The 22,803-nt window shown below is 40.8% G+C and overlaps 1 protein-coding gene and 1 long non-coding RNA gene across 2 annotated transcripts in view; both read left to right on the top strand.

Moving 5' to 3' along the window:
- The window catches only part of LOC115572546 (uncharacterized), a 20,252-nt gene extending 1,385 nt beyond the window's left edge, over window positions 1–18,867 (top strand). Inside the window, exon 3 of the long non-coding RNA XR_003982103.1 lies at window positions 18,303–18,867. This is a non-coding gene — a long non-coding RNA (uncharacterized LOC115572546). The remainder of the gene's footprint in view (window positions 1–18,302) is intronic.
- A 409-nt stretch (window positions 18,868–19,276) lies between these two features.
- Window positions 19,277–22,803, top strand: part of LOC115572545 (uncharacterized) — a 28,721-nt gene continuing 25,194 nt past the window's right edge. The window contains exons 1-2 of the mRNA XM_030402723.1: window positions 19,277–19,384; window positions 20,234–20,304. The gene's annotated coding sequence lies outside the window, so the exon portion shown is untranslated. The remainder of the gene's footprint in view (window positions 19,385–20,233; window positions 20,305–22,803) is intronic.

Genomic DNA, 22,803 nt, shown 5'->3' with positions numbered 1-22,803 from the left:
AGCTGAGACCTATGAAATAGCCTGCGATTCCAAAAGGTTAAAAAAAAAAAAAAAAAAACGGGGAATATAGGCCTACATGCAAAGACAGATACACATACAAATATTTTCTCAGGCACTCATGGCTATCAGTTTTGCCAGTTTAGGAAACAATTCATGTTGTGGCTCTAGAGCTGGAAAAAACCTGTTTGGCAGCTGGTTTGTAATCAGATGTGTGATCATATTTCTTCAGTTTCACTCTGAGAAAGTGTGACTGCCAGGGAGACACCCAATTTTCCTTTGTGTCGATTGTTACTGGAAAATGAGGCTTTTTGACCAAATGTATACTTTTATTTAGACATTTATACTCTAGTGGTTTCAATAAAAGAATTAAAAAATGATTTACACTGTTGGGTAAGAGCAAATGTCTTCATGGTTATGCCCCTCCTTTATTTGATTAATATGCATTTTTTGGTTGTCCTTTTTTTTTCAGCATGTTGTTGAGGTCAAACTCTTTAAGGACACAACATGTTCACCTGAGAGGGACATCATAAAGTCTCACCCGGGCCAACCTTGGCCCATTAACACATGAGACAAGTAAAGCCTGTTCCTATGTTTATAATGTCACATGATTACAGGAGGAGGACGGTTAAAGGAGACCATCAGCTCACACACTCACTGACTGTTGGTTCACTCATGAAGAAACCCCCTTTTCTGCTTCATAATTTACCCAGAATGCGTGTGTGTGTGTGTGTGTGTGTGTGTGTGTGTGTGTCACTATTCCATTTATTTACATTGGAACAAGTTGCAAATGACATAAAACCACAGCTTCTGATCACAATCACATGGAATACGTACATTTTGTTATTCAGTCTTATAAACGTAATCATAATACAAATAAAAGTTTTGGAATCTTTCATGATTATGCAACAGCTGACAGGACAATTTCATCAACTGATTCTGGCTGTGATATGGACGTCCAGATCATGGCCTAGCAGAACGTCTATTTGCAACTCAGTTTTTTGTCTATAGACGTCCAGAACCGGGTCAGGCTGGACTATAATCGCAATGTCATTTATCAACTAATTCTGGCTGTGATTTGGACATCCAGATCATGGCCTGGACGGACCAACGTGATATCAACTTTTCTTGGCAGATCAAAATGAACAACAAACCGATCCATTTTGTAGCCTATTTTTCCGCTGTTTCCTACTCTAGCCCTGACAGTTACAATGTTGCCACAGACAGTAATATTTTGAGTAATGAGTCAGGCGTGCTGTCATGCTGATTTGAGCACGTTCTAAATTTCTTGTTGACCGATCAGATTGCTTGGTCGGAACTACTTGTTGTATAATCAACATTTAATAACCCGCAATATGATTATGGTGTCTTTTGAGCAATGGAAACTATATTTAGGATAAATGTTTCAGGGAAACTGAAATTATGTAACATTTCAAACCCGACGTTCAGGAATGATTAGCCTCATGTGTTTAAGGAAATATGGATGTGTTTTTACTTTCAAACGTGCGTGTGATTTAAAAAATAACACATCCATGTCACTGTGGCTCTGTACGTACATTATGGAGGTGGGATATTTTACAGTTTAAAAATAAACTTAGGGGCCGTCCAGACGGGCGAAAACAACCTTTTTTTTCTCCGTCTTCCTCTGCATCGTTTCAAGAATATTTGCGTCCACACGGATCCACTGAAAACAACCGAAAAGGCTGTAGTTCATATTCTAGGCCTCTAGGTGGTGCTTGACATTCACCAAAAACGGAGAAGAAGACACGGAGCATGCGCATAAAGCTTGCCCGCTGTAAACAAACAGACAGTAGATGGAGAAACGGAACACAACAAGAAGAAGATGAAAATGGCGAGTACAGGGAGACCAGAACCTTCGTGTGGACCGTTAATGAGGTTGAACTGCTGCTGAGACTCGCACTCAACTACAAGGAGAGGAAGTTGCAAGAAACACGAACACGAGCATGTAGTCCGCCATTGTTGTTGTTGTTCTTATGAGACGTCGTGGGGTTCAGAGGTCAGAGGCAAGACGTCGCGGGGTGGGGCGATGGCATCATTGTTTCGGAAAGTATGCGGATTCGCCGTCCACACGAAAAGGGGAGGGCAGCGTTTTTGGATTTTTCCACCCTGAGACCTGGTTTCAAAAAAGTGCGTTTTCAGGATCCATGTGAACAGTTGGCCAAAATGATGCAATACATGTGCGTTTTCGCAAAAGAGCGTTTTCGTCTGGACGGCCTCTTAATTGTTCAAAATGGAAATTATAAAATTCACTGAGAATTAATAAGTATAAGTTACCATAAACATCTTTTTCTACATTATGTTCTGAAAAAGAAAAGAGTTTTCATATCAGCACATATCAGACAACATACGCTGATACCAATTGTATCTGTGGATCAGCCAGTATTAATAATAATAATAATAATAATAATCTTTATTTATAGAGCACCTTTCATGCCCGACTGCAGCCCAAAGTGCTTGAAACAAGCAATATCAGAAACAATAAAAACCAACAACAGTTGAAAACACATCATCAACAAAACAAATAAAAAGCAGTAACATTGATAAAAGATAAAATCAACCCTATTAAAAGCCAAATTAAAAGATATGTTTTCAATTTCTTTTTAAAAATGGCCAACGAGTCTGCTATTCTTAGGTCTAAAGGGAGAGTGTTCCAGAGTTTAGGGCCATTAAAACAAAAAGCAGTTTCACCAGTTTTCTTGTGGGTCACCTCAGGAACAACTAAAGGACAGGCAGTGGAGGACCTGAGCGTTCTCGTGGGGTATAAAAAGAAAGCAGATCGCCAATATAAGATGGTGCTAGGTTATTTAAGACTTTATAAATGAGTAAAAGAACTTTAAAATCAATCCTAAAAGAAATAGGCAACCAGTGCAATGTTGCAAGCTGAGGAGTAATGTGATCTCTTTTTTTGGATTAGTTCAAATCCTGGCTGCCGCGTTCTGAATAACTTGTAGTTTCTTGAGGGACTTTTCAGGGAGACCAGTGAAAAGGGAATTGCAGTGGTCCAAACGATTAGTTATGAAAGCATGTACAAGTGTTTCAGCATCATCCTGACTAAAAAAAGGTCTAATTTTGGCAATGTTTTTATGGTGAAAAAAAGTTTTTGCAACACTGTTAAAATGGCAAATGAAATTAAGGCCAGAGTCTAAAATCTCTCCTAGGGTTGTAACATGTCATTTAATCTGTTGGGACAGACTGCCAAACTTTGACTGAAGTTTCTGCCGATCTTGTAGTGGGCCAACAAGTAAAATCTCAGTTTTCTGCTCTTTCAGTTTTAAAAAAAAAATGTGTTCATCCAGATGTTAATATCTGTGAGACAGGAAAAAAGATTGTTTAACGCACTAGGGTCCTCTGATGAAACGGAGATATATAATTGCATATCATCTGCATAACAATGATAATGTACATTATGAAAACTAATTAATTTACCCAGAGTTAAATTATTAGTGTTAAGATGATTAAATAGTTGATTGAAAACTATTTTCTCTAACAGTTTGCCGATAAAAGGAAGATTAGAAATAGGCCTGTAATTGGCTTAGTCACTAGTGTCAAGATCAAGTTTCTTGAGCAAAGGTTTCACCAAGGCTGTTTTAAAAGCAGCAGGGAAAATGCCAGACTGCAGAGAAGTGTTGACGATTCTGGTAGTGTCATTAGAGAGGCACAAGAGACTAGATTTAAAAAGTTTCGTTGGAATAGGGTCTAGTGAGCATGTGGATGACTTCATTTTGGTTATAGTGGCACTGATTTCACTATCTGTAACTAAAATATTGGATGATATTAACAGGTAACCGATGCATCTGTTTGGTTCTACAGTTTATCCAAGACTTTAATATCTAACCCTCATCAAGTGCATTTAAGAAGGGGAATCTATACTGTATAGATGCACAAATGTTCAGTATATATAAGATAGAAGAAGAAGAAGAAGCCATCTTGCCATGTCATCGTACATAACCGCTTTATCCCTCTCCATGGGGTTGCGGGGTGTTGCTGCTGGAGCCAGTCCCAGTTGCTCCGGGCAGGGTACTCCCTGGACAAGTAGAATAAGAAGATCATTAAACTGACACACATCTTCTGGTAGTCTGCAATCATGTTTTTCCAAGTGCTGTATCACACACATGGAGACGTGGTTCAATTTACTTGAAGACGTCTCATCCAAGACGCTTCTTCACTTCTAACTGGAGAGAAGTCGCAGGCTGTTAAACTCTGTGTGGGAGTGTCCTTACAGAGTTGTTAAGGACACTTGTGAGTCGTTGACCCAAGCAGACTTCATGTGTGTTATTAGGGCTAGCTGAGCCCAGGTGTGAATTGTTGTTAAAGTGAAACTCTCGCCAAAATGCAACCTAGACTTTTTTTGTGAATGTATATGAGTCAAAACTTCGTGTAAAAGCATAATTACGATGAAAAGGTACTTTTAAGATTTACCGTATTTTCATTTTTAGCTCAAAGTTATTTTCATTGAGAGTGCTACAGGCACTTTTACACTAGGATTAAAATCACTATTTTTAAAACACTAAGAAGGCTCGACACAACATGAAACTTTGCTCGTAGTATCAGAGACAGAGAAATATTTAGCAATGTCCTCGTTTAAAAAGAGGTCAGACTCTGCTGTCAGTGCAAACAGTAAACGAAAAGGGACCCAAACTCAAGACACAAAAAGGAAGGCGGTTAAACAAACAAAAGGTGAGCTGTATTAAGTAAAGCTGTAAACCAAGTTCATCAAAAATACCAAAGCACAAAGTCCAAGCACAAAGCTGGTGACAAAAGGTAACTAAACAGAAGGAGCAGGAAGCACAAAGACCAAGAGCAAAGAACTGCAAAAATACAAAAACTAAATAAAAGTACAAACAAAGGAAGCGCTGGAATAGAGGCAGGAACAAGAAGGACACGAAGATACAAGACTGAACCAGACTGAGACTCATGACAAAACAGACAAAGTGACCATGAGAGAGGAGGACAAGAACTTGTGTCATAAAACTATGATCACGTGTCTGCATGTACATTTGAACAGTTATTGATGTCTGATTGTCCACACTGACTGGTTTCTACTGGAGAGTTATTCTTGAATTTAAAAATAGCCTTGAACAGCAGGAGGAAGTATTTGAAGCAGTGTGTTGTAGCAGCCACTAGATGGCGACATAAACAGGTTGTAACCCTGATAGCAGCAGCACAGAGCTGATAGGTATTACTGAGGTTTAAAGGTCAAAGATCCAAAGTGAAAATGAGCTCATGTAAACACAGTAAAACAAAGCAAAACACAAGAATCAGTGGTGTTCAAAAATCACCACTCAGCCCAAAAGTTTCAGGTTAAAGTTTTTTACTTCATTCAAATCATTTAAATTGGCATTGAGGTTTTCACAGTAGAGCAACACATTTTATTTTACTCTTGACTTTAGTGGAGCTTTTCTTTCATACAGCAACTGTAACATTGTTGTGTAAATCTTCACTGAGCTCATGATTCGATATCATTCAGTAAACTATTTGAATGCAAAATGATATTTGATGGTAGGGGAGGTGTGGTTATTAGAAGTGATTGATAATAATTATTAAAATTAGATCAATAGAATTAATTAAAAAATATGATTAAATCATTAAAATGGGGCACCACCCTGAAGTAGTCTCAAATGAAGGGTTAAATTTAAATCTAAATATTTGTGCAATATTGACAATTAAAGGAACAGTGAAGGAAATGAATCCCAACACTGACAATCACAACCACTAAATACCAGAAAACATATGCACATAACAATCACAGAAAACTGCTCTGTACAATATAATATAATTTATTGATAAGTGCACTTTGACCAAATCAATAATACTCTCAATCAGTGTTGTGCCTGAACGCGTTCAATGAACGATCGCTCATGAACTCGTTCATATTTTGGGTGAACATGAACTGAACGTACTGTATTTCTGCCTGATGAACGTTATTGTGAACGCGTTCATTCTGGCGTTTGTGAACAGCGCATTCTCTCAGTTTAACTTTGTTCAAGACAGTGCCAGATTTCCATCGAGCTGTCAAGGCGAAAACCAACTGAAACACACTGTGAACAGGCCTTAAAATGTAGCGGAAAAACACCCAATCTGGCTGTTGTGTATAAAAAGGACGCTGGATGAGAGGTTTGTGCAGCTCGCTTTACTTTCGATCAAAACGAAACTTAACTATTTCAGACAGAAACACCTGCATACCAAACATGCAGGGAGGCATTACCAAACGAACACAGATTAATTCGTCCTGAACGGACACAACACTGGCAGCACCAGCCTCCACAGAGTCGCACCGCGCATGCGTCATCAATGTGCTACGCATGGAGGCAAAAACAAATGAAGGCTTCACATCTGTGTTTGTATTGTGATATATCTAAAAAGTTTTGGAGCGATGTTGAATCAAATTTTTTTGATGCTGCTCTCTGTCCATTCTCTCACCCTTAAACATGTTATTCGCTGTTAACCCAGAAGATAATGTTCTTGAACACATGATGAACTTTGTTATCCTATGCAAAATGTTTCATTCACAAACAAAAAATTGCAAAATCACTACCTAAATCTGCTCCTTTTCTCCTGGAACTGAGCTCTTTGCTTAAATCTCTGATTTTGTTAAATAACAAAAAAAGTACCTTACTGAGTCATTATGAAAAGTTTTTCCCTGAAGCCACTGTCTGAACTATCTATTTATTTATTCTTCTTTTTTTAATTATTTATTATTTATTTACTTACGTGTTAAAACTGATAAAATAATAGCTGTCTGTGGTTCTATATGGGCTGTGGCAATAATTTTGAAAAATAATAGCTCGCATTAACATATTGAAAAAAAAGGAACTATGAACTAGTTCATTTTGGAACTGTGAACTTAGTTCAAATTTTTGAATTATGAACTGAACTAGTTCATTTTAAAATTTGTGAACTGAAGTTTGAACTAGTTCATGTAGAAAGTGAACTTTCCCAACACTGCTCTCAATAAACACAATCTGTCACTCAACTAAAGCAGCTTATCTATGAAACTAAAACACTAAAACAAACTCAAGCACAAATAACAAACACGTGTGTATGTGTGTATGTGTGTGTGTGTCGGAGGGACAAATTGAGAGTGCCAAAATGGCGGTCGTAGAGACAAGGTCACAATTGTTGAAAGGACTACACAATGGCGGAACATAACTTGAAGTCACCTACATACACAAATTTATAAATTATGATTCTGGTTTTGCTGAATCTCGAATAAAAAAATGTTGGACATGAATATGTCACCCAAAGGCAGTCAGTTGAAAGGACGGCGAGAATTTGTACAACGCAATGGTTACAACACCGCTGGCTTCATGTGCACTTTTGGATACACACAAACTCAGGCAGTGGCGTGCACAGACTTTTTGAAAGGCAGGGGCGAAAAGAAGGGCACTTTAGCGCGTGTTTTGGCTCACAAGAGGGCAGTTTATCATTCTTTAACCAGCCAAGGGGGCAGTTTAGCATGGCGACTGTAGAGTGCAGCAACGGTGGTGACATCAGCCATGATCGACGTGGAAAGAGAGCAGTCTGAACGCCTCCTCTGTTTTAAATTTGTCCCGGTAGAACACCGCAGTAGTGTTGTACAGCACCGGGTGCCCACACACAGCTACAATAAGCTTTTCCTCCATCGTTGCTCTGAGCAACCGTAAACAACCGTACGTGAGGGAAGTGACGTCTTCGGCTTGAACTCGTTGCTGATTGGATGTCGCGGCGCGATGCCGCCTGAAAAATTCGATATTTTCATCTTTAGAGCTTCAGACGCTTCATTCGCCGCCTGAATCGCATGTCATTGCGCCATTAACATTGATTTTCAACGTAGAGTTGCCACTCCATTCGCGTCTATCGCGTTCGGTCTGAACACCCCTTAAGACAAGACACATACTGAATCTGGCAAAGATTACAAACACTCTGCTGCACACACCTCTCTGAGTTAGACAGCAAAGTTGACAGTGCCTCTTCAGATCTTGACTGATTAGTTAGACTCGCCGTATTCGTTATGATTGCAGATGTTCGCGTCAGGTGAAAATGGCTAATGTGGTTGGTGATTGTTGTAAGTCAGAAGTTACTCTCAGCCTGTGTCTTGGCCAGTTCATGTTTCCCACCAAGTTCTGAAGTCCAACACGTGCCAAGATACATGCTCTCTGAATACTGGGTGTGTGTTGTTTTTTTTATACTTTATTTACAATTTTTAAATGTACAAAACTGTACAAAACATGCCACAACAGAGAAACATAGACGGACATAGACGAAAACAGAGGAAAAGGGGGAAACAAAGAAAAAGACAGTTGACAGACAGTTGTACATTTACATAAATAGACTTACAGAAAAAAATCTAGTTGCAGTAGTTAAAGTAAAGTAAGTACCATGTGAAAAGTTGAGTCAAGCATCACACCGGACACTGGGCTGGGAAGGGTCCCTAAATTATCTCAAATCTGTCCTGTTTATTGGGTTTGAGCAGGCTTTTCATTTGAATAATTGATAACATCTCGTTGAGCCAATGAGCAAATGTGGGTGGAGTGGTAGACTTCCAGGTTGGGAGAATACGTTTCTTAGCTACCACCATCTCTAGGTGCAGAGCAACCTGCGTGCTGTGCAGAAGATCCGAACTCTCGGCAGAGCATCCAAGGATGGCCAGGTCATGGTTAGTCTGAATGACTGTGGAGTAGGCTTTAATATATAGGCCAAATAAAGCTGACCAAAAATTGTGCAATTTAGGACAGAACAAGAAAAGATACGCTAGTGACCCCCAGCATTATGACAATTATCACATACAGGGGATACGGATGGGAAAATACGATTTAACTTTGTTTTTGAGTAATACAGTCTTGTACTGAATTAATCTATAAAGTGAGTTAATAGAGCAACAATGGACCCAAGACAGTGCCTCCTCCCAAGGTTCTGCCAATATTTCAGAGTTCAAGTCTTTGGCCTGACCTTCCCTAATGAAATCAGAGGAAACTGGATTAGTAAAAGAACCCACAAATTTTGATATCTGTTTTTTCTTTTTTCACTTGCTGCTGATATCTACAACAGCTGTTTTCTCTGAATAGAGTGTTACATGTTGTTCATACTCCCCACCAGTAGTTGGCAGAGATCCCATTCTTAGACCTTAACGCAGAAAAACATCATGCTTCAATGCAAAATGTTCAAGGAAGTCCCATGCAAACTGTGGGGTGAGAGACCGGAGACAGTATGCCACGGAGACAGTTTGTGGAAGCGGTGCTCCTGGATTTGAGCACGAAATAAATGACAATGGCAAGCAAAAAGTTGACACGTAGGGAAGTGATTGAGCTCCTATTCGCGGACTCTGATTCTGAAGGGGAAAATCTAACTTTGGGAGATGACGGTCGGTTGGTTAGTGGAGCTAGGAAAACGCACAAGCATATACACACGACCCTTTGCCCAACATAGGTGGGAATGGCATCAGTAAGGAAGTGAATGGATGTGGTAGAAGTAGCGGGGATGGTGAGAACAGCGCTGGGACCAGCGTTAGTGTTCACTCTTTCTACCGCAAAGGTCACGTAGCCTCCATCCGCGGCAGTGGTGCAGCTATGCGCCGCAGCAGTGTTCACCAAGCACAAAGCACACACGAGTCCAACTCTTCTCACAACACTAGAGGAGATAGCAGGGGAGACGTGGGCGAAGTGATCGTAGAAGGGCTGATACACGAGGTCGCAGTGTCCATAGGAGAGGTGGACGTGGTAGAGGCAACAGGGGAAGGCAGAACAGGGTGAGGAGGATGTTATCAGGAATGGATAAAGCCCTTTGATGAGCAAATTTGGAAAAAAAATCATGAAAAACGCCTACTGTTTACATGAGTTTTGTGGTGTAGTGATAGTTCTAGTATACGGGGGGGGGTCGTGTCATTGTCGTTCTTATTGTCTCTGTGCCTTGCAATGAGAGGCTCCACACTCTACAAATACTTCAAACTTTTATCTGGATAGATGGGCACAGATAAGGCCTCTGCAGCTAAAAGACGCCTACTTCTGTTATTATTATCATCAAATGATGATAATAATAATAACAATAATAATAATAATAGGAAGAGAAGAGAAAACAAGAAAAGTGGAAGAAAAAAAGGATAGAAAAAGTGTCCTCCAGTGAGGGAGGTGGTGGGTAAAAAAAAACAAACCACATAGTGTTTACATGAGTTTTGTGGTGTAGTAATAGTTTTAGTTTACGATTGTTGGCTTATAATTTACTTTTTCCCTGTTCATTTGATGTGTGGACAACATAATAAATGGATGGAGGGAATGAATCTGATGAAATAAGTTCACCTCTCTTTCAAAATATCAGGTATTTCATGGAAATTATATGATCCAATATGGCCACCGCCATATGACGTCGTAATATGCAAATTGGATGGGAACATTTACTCCCTGGATAAACTTTATTCTCATTCTCAATATTTGTCTCATTACACGTTGTCTCTATCTCAAACCACTTTCAAGCCAGAGCCTTCTGAAATGTAGATGTCAAAATCTAGTATTTTTTAAAAATAAAACCCGGCGCCTAAAGGGTTAATGTACACCTATAATTGATTAAGGAATTTCCACACCTCTACTGTGCAAGGTGACAGATGACTAACAGTTAGGATAGCAGTAGTGCCCTAGAAGTAAAGTAACATACTTTCTGTTTTCTCGAGTCTAGACTAAGACATGGGCTCTAAAGCCAGCAGAGAGGTGGAGGTGGCAGCAACGGAGGTGACGGAAACGGAGGTGGCAGCGCTCGGCCGGCCGTTCAGCCTCGGGATGCTGTACGACTGCCGCAGTGATTCTCTTGTTCCTGGTAAGGATTCACATGTAAAGGTTTCTAAATGTGGCTGAATCACAGTATTTTTGTAAGTTCTAAGTAATAAGTTCCAACTCCTGCTACTGTCTCAAAAGTGTATCTGAACTTGAGGAAGTTACAAACAAGGAAAGCAAATACTGTAAATTCATTCCAAGCTTTCCTAAAGAATAAAAGGCAGTTTAACTATTTCTATTCTTTTTGGCAGGCATGACACTGTGGGACTGCGATGACCTCGATAACACAAAGACAAGACCAGAACCTCAGATTGCCTTTGAGATAGTTGCTTCTGAATCCATTGAGGACAAATCTTCAGCACTAAATGTTGACGCCTCTCTTAAAGCAAGTTTCTTGGGTGGACTGGTTGAGGTTGATGGATCGGCAAAATACCTGAATGATAGTAAGACTTCCAAAAAATCAGGCCAGAGTAACACTGATTACAAAGCTACCACAAAGTCCAGGAACTGTCGATGGATCATCTTGGAAGAGGCAATGTGAAGCATCCATATGTCTTTGATAAAGGGTTAGCTACACATGTAGTCACAGCTGTTCTGTTATGGAGCACAAGCCTTCTTTGTCTTTGACCGTGAGGTGTCAGAAAGGAAGATCCATTCAAGACATTGAGGGTACTGAAGGTGATGATCAGAAATTCCCTGTCTTGCTAGTAGAGGGTGAAGGTTCACTGAAAATGGAAGACAAGACAGAGAAAAGGTTGAGAAATTCTCCTGCAGATTCTTGGAGACTTTTCACTTCAGAAAACTGCCGACATCCTTTCAGGATGCAATACAAGTCTATCAAAGTTTGCCAAAATTGCTGGGAGCCAACGGAGAAAACGCCGTACCAATGAAGGTCTGGATGTTGCCACTGAATATGTTTAGATTCTTTGCTGCCGAAACTCGTCCGTCAGATAAGTGAAACACTAGTTAAAAAGTCACAGAGTGTCCTGAGAGGACTTCAGTGAGCTGGAGATGAGGTGCAATTGATGCCTGAAAACCACCACTGTCACAGCAGTTCCCACAGATTGGCACAAAGATTAAAACCTTTAAAGAGATGTGCTCTGAGTTCAAGCTGGAATTCCAACAAACTTGGCAAGAAACTTCCATCAATCCGAGGAGGGGAGAAGAAGAGGCTGTGCTCGCAGAGATCCTGAAGAAGAGACACTCTTCTCCTTTCAACGCAAAGACCTGAACAAGTGGATGGACTGTAAAGAGAGAGAAATCACACCTTAACGTCTTTCACCAACATGATGAAAGAATACTAAGATTGTCTCTTCTGAAACAGACCTGTATGAGGAAAGTCATACTGTGTGTTTGTTTTCACCTCACTGGGAAGTGATGAACCGTACCTCTCAACTTTATCAGAGTACTTAGAAGAAACAACCAACCAGACGAAGCTCGAGGGTCTCGTACTCATGATGTAGAGAAGGAACAATGGTACGCCTCAAGTGAAGTAGCAGATAAAATGAGGAGTAAAGCAAAACTCTTCAGCGACTTCGCAGAGGCCAACACGGAGAACAAGAACATTAAGTTCTTGGCAGTTGGTTTAACAGATGAGACACAGAAAGGTTCAAGCATCTACCTTTATAAAGACGGCTTCTCTGTCAATGAGAACTTTGAGCCTCCTTCAAAACCTGAAACATTAACAGTCAGAGACATAAACCACACAGTGTGACGCTGAAGATTTCTCCAGCACAGTTTGGAGCAGAGAACATCACCTGCTACTCTGTGGAGTACTGTGTCAGTGGACAGGATGGATGGAAAGAAAAGACGGCAGCAGAAGCTGAAGAAGTCACAGTGAGCGATCTGAGTCCAAACAAAGAGTACAAGTTCAGATGCAGAGCAGTGACCTCAGTAGGTGTTGGACCAGCCAATGAATTCAGTGGTTCCATTAAAACTTTACCTTGCAGTCCTCCTGGAAAACCTCAAGTTGAACCAAACTCAAGTGAGATATCAGTTAGCTGGAGCAAACCTGCTGAACTTGGACAAGGTGTCCAGATCCTGAGCTACATCGTGGAGTACGCCAAAACAGACAGCAGGGTGAAAGAGGAAGATCTTCAATGGAACCAAAAGATGTCTAAGACTGAAAAGACGATCATTTCAGGGCTTCAGCCAGAGACAGAATATGTCGTCAGGGTCAGATGTGATTGTGGTGAAGCTGGAAGAAGCAAAGAAAGCATTTCTTTTGTCTTTGTTGTGAAAGAACGACTTGCTGATGCTGTTAAAAACCAAGCAGTCTGCTGGTACACCAGTCAGGTCGTCTCTCTGTTTATAAAGTTCCTCTGGAAGAAGAAAGACTGGGTGTTGCAGGGTGCAGGCGTTTTAGTTTTGGGGAAGAGTCTTTGAAACACAATCGCACCATCATGGTTCTCGGAGCAACTGGAGCTGGAAAATCAACTCTCATCAATGGGATGATCAATTACATTCTGGGTGTTGAATGGGAGGATTCATATCGGTTTAAATTAGTTGATGAGGATCCATCAAAATCACAAGCTCACAGCCAGACTTCTGAAGTCACTGTGTACAAGATCAACCACCAGGAGGACTTTAAAATAGATCACTCACTGACCATTGTTGACACTCCAGGATTTGGAGATACAGGAGGCATAAAGAGAGACAAGGAGATCACAGACCAGCTGCGTAATCTATTCACTGATAAGCGTGGTGTCAGTGACATTGATGCTGTGTGTTTCGTAGCTCAGGCTTCTTTAGCTCGACTCACCGCAACACAGAAATATGTGTTTGACTCTGTGCTCTCAATCTTTGGCAAAGATGTGGCAGAAAACATCAGAGTTCTGGTGACATTTGCGGACGGCCAGCTTCCACCAGTTATAGAGGCGATCACAGCTTCAGGTGTCCCATGTCCTAAATCAGAAGACGGGCTGCCACTTCACTTCAAATTCAATAATTCAGCGTTGTTTGCAGACAGCAAATCATCTGCAGCAGGCAGCAGGAGTAAATATGGAAGCTTTGATCAGATGTTTTGGGACATGGGGGCCAATAGCATGGAGACGTTCTTTGATGCTTTGAATGTGATAGAAACCAAAAGCTTGACACTGACAAAGGAGGTCCTCAGAGAAAGACAGCAGCTCGAGAATTCAGTTGAACATTTGCAGAAGCAGGTTAAAGTTGGGTTAGCCAAGCTTGAGGAGATAAAAGAGACAAAAGAGAAACTGAAAGATCACGAGGCAGAGATCAGCAGGAATGAGAACTTTGAGATTGAAGTCACGGTCACAAAGCCTGAAAAAATAAATATTTCAGGTACTGGAGTGTACCTTACTAACTGTCAGCAGTGTCACTTTACCTGCCACTATCCCTGTGGAATACCCAATGATGCAGATAAAGCAGGCTGTCTTGCAATGGGATCAGATGGAAACTGTACTGTGTGTCCAGGCAAATGTCATTGGAGTGTACATTTTAATCAAAAGTACAGATGGGACTATCAGGAAGTTAAAGAAAAACAAACAGTGAAGGAGCTGAAAGAAAAGTACCTAGAAGCCAAAGGTGCTAAGGCACCTGTTCAGGCATTGTGTGACAAACTGAACTCTGTATTTGATCATTTGAAGGCTGATGTGGGGAAACTGATGGCGTACACTGCTAACTGTTTAAACAGACTGAAAGATATCGCACTGAAGCCAAATCCTCTCTCCACTCCAGACTATATTGACCTGCTTATTGAAGGAGAGAAATCTGAGTGTAAACCAGGCTGGAAGCAACGAGTTGAGCACCTGACAGCCATGAGAGAACAAGCAGAGTTCATGGCTAAAGTAGAGAGAGGAGAGACATTCCTCCAGAGTCCATCTACCGACCTCCAGCATGTTAGCAAGGACAAACAAAGAACAACACCAACCAAAAGAAAACTGTCGGTGTCTGATAGAGACCAAGATGAGACTGAGCCGAAACCGACCCAGATCAAGAGGAGGCGGAGTCGATACCAACCCAGACAAAGATGAGACCAGTTCTGAGACAAGCAACGACTAAGAAAAAGCTGGGGCCAAATCCAGTTATCTCTATGGCGAAGGCCAGGTACACCCCGGATGAGTCGCCAGCTCACCGCAGGACCCTTACTAATGGCTGATGGCCGCCACACAAGGTGCCTACTGCACATCAGGAGTAATTTGGGGGTTCAGTATCTTGCTCAAGGATACTTCAACATGTAGCTCAGTTCCGCCCCCACGGGAGCCGATTCGAACCAGCAATCTTCTGATCACTAGTCCACCAGCTCTACCCACTGAGCTACAGCTGCCCCATTATTTACACTGGCTCATCAGCTTCTTGCTTATTTTAACATGTTTATCTACTGTATTATTTGTTCAGCAGGTGTAACGTCGACCACGTCCACCATCTTAATTAATGGTATTTAAAGTAAACAGCAGCCTTCAGCTGTCGTCTGCTCTCACAGTGAAGCTCAGTCACTGTAATGTGTGACGCTGTGAGAAACATGAAGAGAGCAGTTCTGCTGTGATGATGTCAACACACATGTAGAAAGAAATCTGATGGTGAAGAGAACAAATCAAAACATTGACATCATGTTGTGATAAATGTGAAGTGCTGAACTAATAGAACAATCTGCTCCAATGCAACCTGATCATCAAAGTCTTTATTTTTGTCTTTTGAACATAAATGTTTGAATGTGTTTCATTGTACCCAGTTTACATAGTTGAGTTTTTACACTGGCTCATCAGCTTCCTGCTTATTTTAACATGTTTATCTACTATTTTCTTTTTTATTGGACATTTAAAACCTTTAAGACGATCTGAATAATGTTTAATTTCTCCTCATGCTGATGTGTGCTGACATGTTATTGTCCTGTGGGCTCCCACTGAAAGATGGAGAAATCAATAATCAATAAATGTGATGATTCTAAGTGTTGTCTGTTGTCCTCTGATGTGTCAGTGTCGCCTTCTTTGTCTTCTGCAGCTTCATTTTCAAAGTCAAAATCAAAGATTTCAGAAAAATGAAATGCAAAGTGAAAATAAATGTGAGCATCAGAACTGGTGCCCCTTCAGAGGGCCCGACCCGGAGGTTAGGAACCACTGGACTAACTAAACTAACTGTATATAAAGTAGTTCAGACGGAGTGATGTAATGTAACTAAGTACTTCCACTCCACTACATTTAGGAGGCAGATATTGTACTTCTTACTCCACTGCATGTATTTGCTTTGCTGTTCACTTTAGTTACTAGTTACTTTACAGATTACAAGTATCACATTTTGAAATGAATTGATTTTCTCATCAATAAGATAAAAACAGTGTTTGTGATGATCAGCTGACTCACAGTATACAGTTTATACACACATGTAAATATATGGATCAGTTACTTTACTGATACTTTGATACCTCAGTACATTTAATATCAGATACTTTAAGACTTTTATTTGACTTTTGGGTTCTTACAGCACCGTTCACCTGCAGCAGCTCTGATGTCACATTCTGCCTCTTCAGGCTCAGTGGTTGTCGTTCTCCATCCGTCCACCAGATGTCCTCAGACTTTTCCACCTGTCCCCGTCCCCTGACTCCCACGTCCACCTGCATCAGCCCCGCAGGATCTACCTGCTCCATTTACTCTCCTTCATACCACTTCTTCAGCTTCCTGCCTGTTAGCGTCCATGTTTTCACTCTGTTGATGAATCACTCAACTCTTCTTGTCTCTTCTCACATTCACCTGATTTCTGACACATTCTGATCACAAACATGTCAAACTTCACAGAAACACACTGAAGACCTGGAACGAGCCAGTCTCCCTCCAAAATATGACTTTATATCCATGACGGATATTCAGGTGAACAAAACTGACACATATAAGCATCTCTCCAATGTGAAGAACTGTCTGTATTCTGTATTACACAACAGTGATGTCACCATTTATGTCCCAAAAAATGAAACTGACAGAATTAACAAATACATGAATAAATGGTTCAGTTGATAAATAAACATATAGGAATACATGGAGGTGTTAATTAATTTTAAAAATGTGACTAATAAATTAGTTATATTTCCGTTTAAATTTGCTTCTGTATTTAACTTTTTAAAATTTCCGTCTTGTGATTTTTAATTTTATTATTTTATTCATTTTAAATCTTATTCATGTATTTATTTCTATATTTACTTTGCTTTGCATTTTGCTAAATAATACATGAATAAATACAAATAAACATGTAAATACATAAATAAATGTGGAAGTTGATACACTGATAAATGAGATGGTCCAGTGGATGTGAAACAAATGGTTTGTTCCTCTTCTTCCTTTAGTGGGTTTGTTCCTTCATGTTGCCCTCCTGGTCTGCTGGTACCAGGGAGAGGTGTGTTCAGAACCCTGCAGCTCTGTATGTCGGAACAAAGAGGCAGAAAACTCAGCTTGTGTTCAGCTCCACTGCAGGATTTATTCTCTCCTGAACACAAAGACATATTAAACAATTGACTTCCTGAGGTATTAAACAGAAATACTTAGTGTTGCATCAGGTGAGTTGGAGATCTTTCAAGTGTGGAGGATATTTTGCGATATCTTCATAAACATACATGTATCTACAGCATGTTAATGTATTGAAAACAACAGCACCATAAAATAAACAGCATGAATGTCTATATGTGTTGAACAACACAAAATCAATCATCTCTCACTTGGTTACTGTCACATGTTCCGGCTCTGACCAAATTACACATAAAACTACAATATATTCTGACAGTGAGGAACTTTCAACCTTTCAGCATCACTCAGGTTACATCATAACAAATCACTGTGTTTATGTCTCTTTCTGAAGTCACATATTCACACAACTATACAGGAAACAGTTTCTCCAAGCAAAAGAAAATCTACATGAACCACTCACACACCTTTAACTGAGTAACAAACTAAACAAACCCTTTTACATGTCTCATAGCACTTCTGTTAACAAGCTTGTTAGCAACAGGTCCGCTAGCTTATCATGGCAGTATATAGCTAAACATCTCTAAACATCACACACTATCACTAAGGATTCACCACACAGGTATCCCTTATACTGGGGCACATGCTTCTAGTTTTGAGGAATATTAACCTGTATGTAGGAACAAAGAGGCAGAAAAGTTTATGTTCAGCTGGACTGCAGGATTTATTCTGCAGCGCCTCTAAAGGGTTTCAAGTTCCTCCTCAGTGCTATGCACCATCTAAGACCTGTCTGAGTGTTGCACCAACAAAGAGAGTACTTTTACTTTTAAACCTTTAAGTGTATTTCAGTGAAAGTGGTTCTGAACCAAAACCACATGTGGATCGGTCCAAATTAATGCAAATCAAAGTAGAAATATCACATTATGTGACTATTTCATAAACTAATAAATTCCTACAACTTATTTATTATTATTCTTATATCTTTTATTTTGGCGGGTTCAGTCCTCCTACCTGACTCCACTGCTGCTCTGTGAGACTGTGACGTCACTGTACATGAGACCAAACTGTACAAATGATAAACTTTGACTTGAATATGAATCTAAAGTCAGATGATCACAGGTGAGGTTTCTCTCTGCAGCAGCACGGCGCCATCTGGTGGTTTGTAGGATGTATGACAGCCTGCAGGAGTACAGACACCAGAGGACCGTGAGGACAGCTGGTCATCCAGCGTCCAATCAGGTTCCTTATAATCCACAGACCACAGACACATGATGTACTGCAGAGGTCAGAGGTCACTGATGGGAGATTCCTGCCCTCGTCTGGATGTTTGGACTCAGTTTCTCCAGCAGTGTGAAGTTCCTGTGAGACAGCGAGGAGGAAGCTTCCAGCTGAGTGGACTTGATCCAGACCGGAGGAGGTCCAGAAGGTGGTTCTGACAACCGGGTCACAATAATAAACACTGACATATACATATATATATATACATATACATATACAGTTCTGCAGAACACAGGTATATTACACCTTTGTGTTTCTTTAGGTTTGATTTTGAATTGTATCTTGTGACAGTGCTGGTCTGGTTTGGTTTCTGCATAAAACCACTTTGTTAGATCATGTTTTGGCTTAAAGTACTCAGGTTTGTCACCACAGAACCTGCTGGAAATTCTGGACTTCTCATTAAAAACCCACGTTTGTTACGTCCACACACGGCTGGAGATGTCTCGTTAACAACACAGTTTTGTTGCCACAAGCTCAGTTGGAAAATCTACTGACATCCTGTTAAAAACACCTGGTTTTATTATTACAAACAAAGCTGGAAAATGTCCAGAAGTCACGATGAAGAATATCCTGGTTTGTTGCCACATATAAAAGATATACTGTGTTTTATTATATTTAAAAACAGTCCACTTTAATTACCTTTCATTTACCTGTTTGTCATTTAATGTCACATTTTGACTCACTGCTGTTCCAGAACTTAAATGTATTAATATAAATAAACATATATAAAACTTATAAACTTCTATCATACTAATAACTGTGTTGCTGCTGTTAATATAACATCATTTTCACTGATTGGTCGCTCAGAATTTAGAAATCAAAATGGTCGCAGCTGATTGGCTGTGGAGCGGAGGAGAAGGGCGGGGCCAGTCACAAACAGTTGACCCTGATGGAGCGGGTCATGACACTGAGGAGAAACAAGATGGAGACACTTTAATCTGGGTCAGTACTTAAACTTTATTGGTATGACACAGAAATGTGTGTTTAACTGAAGTTCAGTCGAGTTAATTATTTCCGAGTTCAGCTGAAGAAGGGAGGTTTCCGTTAGCAGCTAATGCTAGCGCTGACGTTAGCTTGTAGGTGTTAGCCTCGGCTAGGTAACGTTTTCGCGGGCCTGAACAAACGATCCGGTCCAGACTCTCACAGCACACCAGAACTTTTTATAGCATGTTTCATAACTCACTTCACTTTGGTATATTAACAGCTGCACAATTATGACCCATTAAGTTTATTTAATCAGACCGGGAGAACGACTCCATCCGTGATCGATTAACCAGGTGTCACTCAGCCTGCAGTCAGCCGCACCTGCTCTGAGACTCTGCTGTCACATCCCGCCTGTAAACAGTCATTGTGGCGCAACTTCTGCTTTTTAATGTTGGCCTGCTGATGTTTGTATAAACTGTAGGTGCACCTGGTTGAGTGACGTCGTCCGATGCACGTTGGTTTTGATCGGCTACGTAATAAACGAGCTTCCTCCGCAGGCGGCTCAACTGCTGTGAATCGCCGGTGAAGACATCCTAAATGTGGAGGCATGTATGCAGCAACCAGGGGTGCTGAGGAGGCTGTAACACATGCCGAATTTACAAGAAGGCCCAAATGATTAAGAATTTGTCATTAAAGGCGTTTCATAAAGTGTATAAAGTTTCTCCTCACTTAGCAACTCACAAAAATAAACGTTTTTTAAAGGGAGTCTGGGGACTTTCTCTCCCTCTTCATGTCCTTGCTGCTACTGACTGTAGTTGATGTGGCTGCTTTGACCTAAAGTATGTTGTTTCTTTCTTTCTCAACCAGAAACACAAGATGACAACATGAAACCATGATCCATGCTGAGAGGTTCACCTGCACCTCTTCTGTAACACAAGGTAAGTTTATCATTGTTGTCATTTTGCTCCTCGTTATGCCAGCAGTTATATTAAGCGTGAGATGTGCAGTCGATAAGTTTAAGTGTGGGAAACCACTAGTGGGGTCCTTTTCACAGCTTGTATAAAAGAGATACTCAAGTATAACCATTTAGTTTAGATCTTGTAAGTTCATGACAAGTGGTTGAATTTTACTTTAAAAAGCTTTACAAACTCGAGAACCAATAACTAAAAATATATTGGTTTTCACTTTAACGTTTTTCACTGCCTCCTCCATATTGAATGGATTTACATTTGTACAACACTTTTCCAGTCTACTGACCGTTCAGAGTGCTTTACAACACTTGTCACATTCACCCGTTCACGCACACATTCATACACTGATGGCTGCCATGCAAGGTGCCGACTGCTCATCAGGAGCAATTTGGGGTTCAGTAACTTGCTCAAGGACACTTTGACATGCAGCTGAGGGAGCCGAGGATTCTAACAGGTGATCTTCCGATTACTAGGCGACCCGCTCTACCTCCTGCGTTAAAGCCACCCAAAAGACGTGTTTGGTCTGGTGCGTTCAAATACGCTGGTACGACTCGGCCCTCTAAACTACGCAAAAAGCTGCGGACATGTGAGTTCTGTTTCAAATGTGCACGTGCGGTACTCACGTCTGACAACACGATGTAGCAGCGTGGTGAAGCAGTTTCAGACAGTCATTGTAGAAAAGCGGAGAATAACGAGTCTACCGAAGCGAACATCCCCGCCCCCCTCCTCCCTGCCTCCTACTGCCCTCTGCCTCCCTCTCCATCCTCTGTTCCCCACTCGTGGCAGTTGGCCAAAGTCCTTCTAGGCAAGTCATGCCACTCGGCGGCCATCTTGGCGACACCTCGAAAAGCCCAAAGAGACCAGACCCCTATCTAAATGAATGGAGGCATGGTCAAATCCACCCTTTAACGTGATAGCAGGACGGAAAAAACATACAGACATGCTCGCCAGTGAAATAAGATACACATAAAAACCAAAAAGCATCTACTTTACCGTAGAAATGATGTTTAAAACGCGCTTTTCCTACAGGGACGTCCGTCGTACGGCTGAATCTGTGCCGGCTGCTGTGCTCTGGGGCCGGAGTAGTGTCCGAAAGTCCGTTTTTCTTTCTGCCGTTGAGCTCACTATATAGTGCACTATGTTGGACTCACTATGTAGTGACAACGGAGTAGGGAATGAGTGGGTGATTTCGGACACTACTCCGGTGCCGTTAATGACTGTACCAGAGACGTTCTCGCTGTCGTAAAAACTACTTGTGCGCATGCGCTGGTGAAACAACATGATTGGGCTATAATTTTCCCGGTTCGGCTGTGACAATGCAGGTGATTGGCTGTTGGTGAAAGGGGCGGGATATGCGCCATCTTTGGCGTTGCAGATTTCCCCATTCAAAATGATCAGAGTGATCTGTCTCTACAATAGTAGAACGTCTCTGAGTTGGCGCTTAAAAAGGTAAACTGTGTGTGTGTGTGTGTGTGTGTGTGTGTGTGTGTGTGTGTCAGCGCACCTGCCAGCTTTTGGTAAATATGAACCGTTACGCGTGACGTTACTTTCACTGTGGAAACATTCGAGCCGAAGTCTAAGTGAAAAAAAGAAAAAAAAAAGAATTGCGAGGTTTTTTCTTGGCAAATCTATCGATCATGTTCCCCTTATGACCCCAATGCATCGTCAAAGAAAAAAGAGAAAGAAGGGGCAGCTGCGTGTGTGTATTTTAGCCTTTATATATATCCATTGCAGATAGAGTAGGCCTGTATAAAAGGAGGAATGTGATTATTTATACAGTTTAAACATGTAGCCAACAAATCTTTTGTAGTAAGTTTTGCAACCACTGCCATGGCAGATGAGGGAGACGAAGGCCGGGAGGGACAGGGCAGCAGACCTGCCAAAAAGAAGAGGGTCCATGTCCCCTAGAAGTTTTAGAAAAAAATTTAAGAACAGTGGCCATGCTTGCGACCTGCGTCTATATTTTCTTTATTAAAAGTATTGTAATCAAAAATATAGGTTTTATTGTTTTTTATAACCGATTTCCAGCCAGTGAATGGGGAAATTACAAAAAAATTGTTACAAAAGTCGCACAACACAAGTGGTACTTAAAATATTTTGACAAGGTTGGCAGGTCTGTACCAGTCACCTTTTAAAGTAATATATTACGTTACAGTATTACTGTCTGGGTTGAGTAATATAGTACTTATTACACTACTTCTTACTTGTTACTTTCAGAAAAATGCCCAAATAACCTTTATAGAACAATTAAATAACCAAGATGTTTTTAAATGACTGAATGTCCTTGGACTCAGTGATGAGCAGACGGAGGCTCACAGTCTGATATATTATGAGATGGGAAAACACATTTTTAATTGTATTCATATGAAATACAACACAGCAGACCTGTACCGTCTATAGTGACATGACAACACAGAAATCTTCTTCTGTGCCTTTTTTATTTAAGTCCACTGAACAAAGAATGCA

The sequence above is a fragment of the Sparus aurata genome, chromosome 21, assembly GCF_900880675.1.
Source record: "Sparus aurata chromosome 21, fSpaAur1.1, whole genome shotgun sequence".
Classification (NCBI taxonomy): Eukaryota; Metazoa; Chordata; class Actinopteri; order Spariformes; family Sparidae; genus Sparus; species Sparus aurata.
The sequence above is the reverse complement of the archived record's forward strand: the minus strand, read 5'-3'. Positions and strand labels throughout refer to the sequence as shown.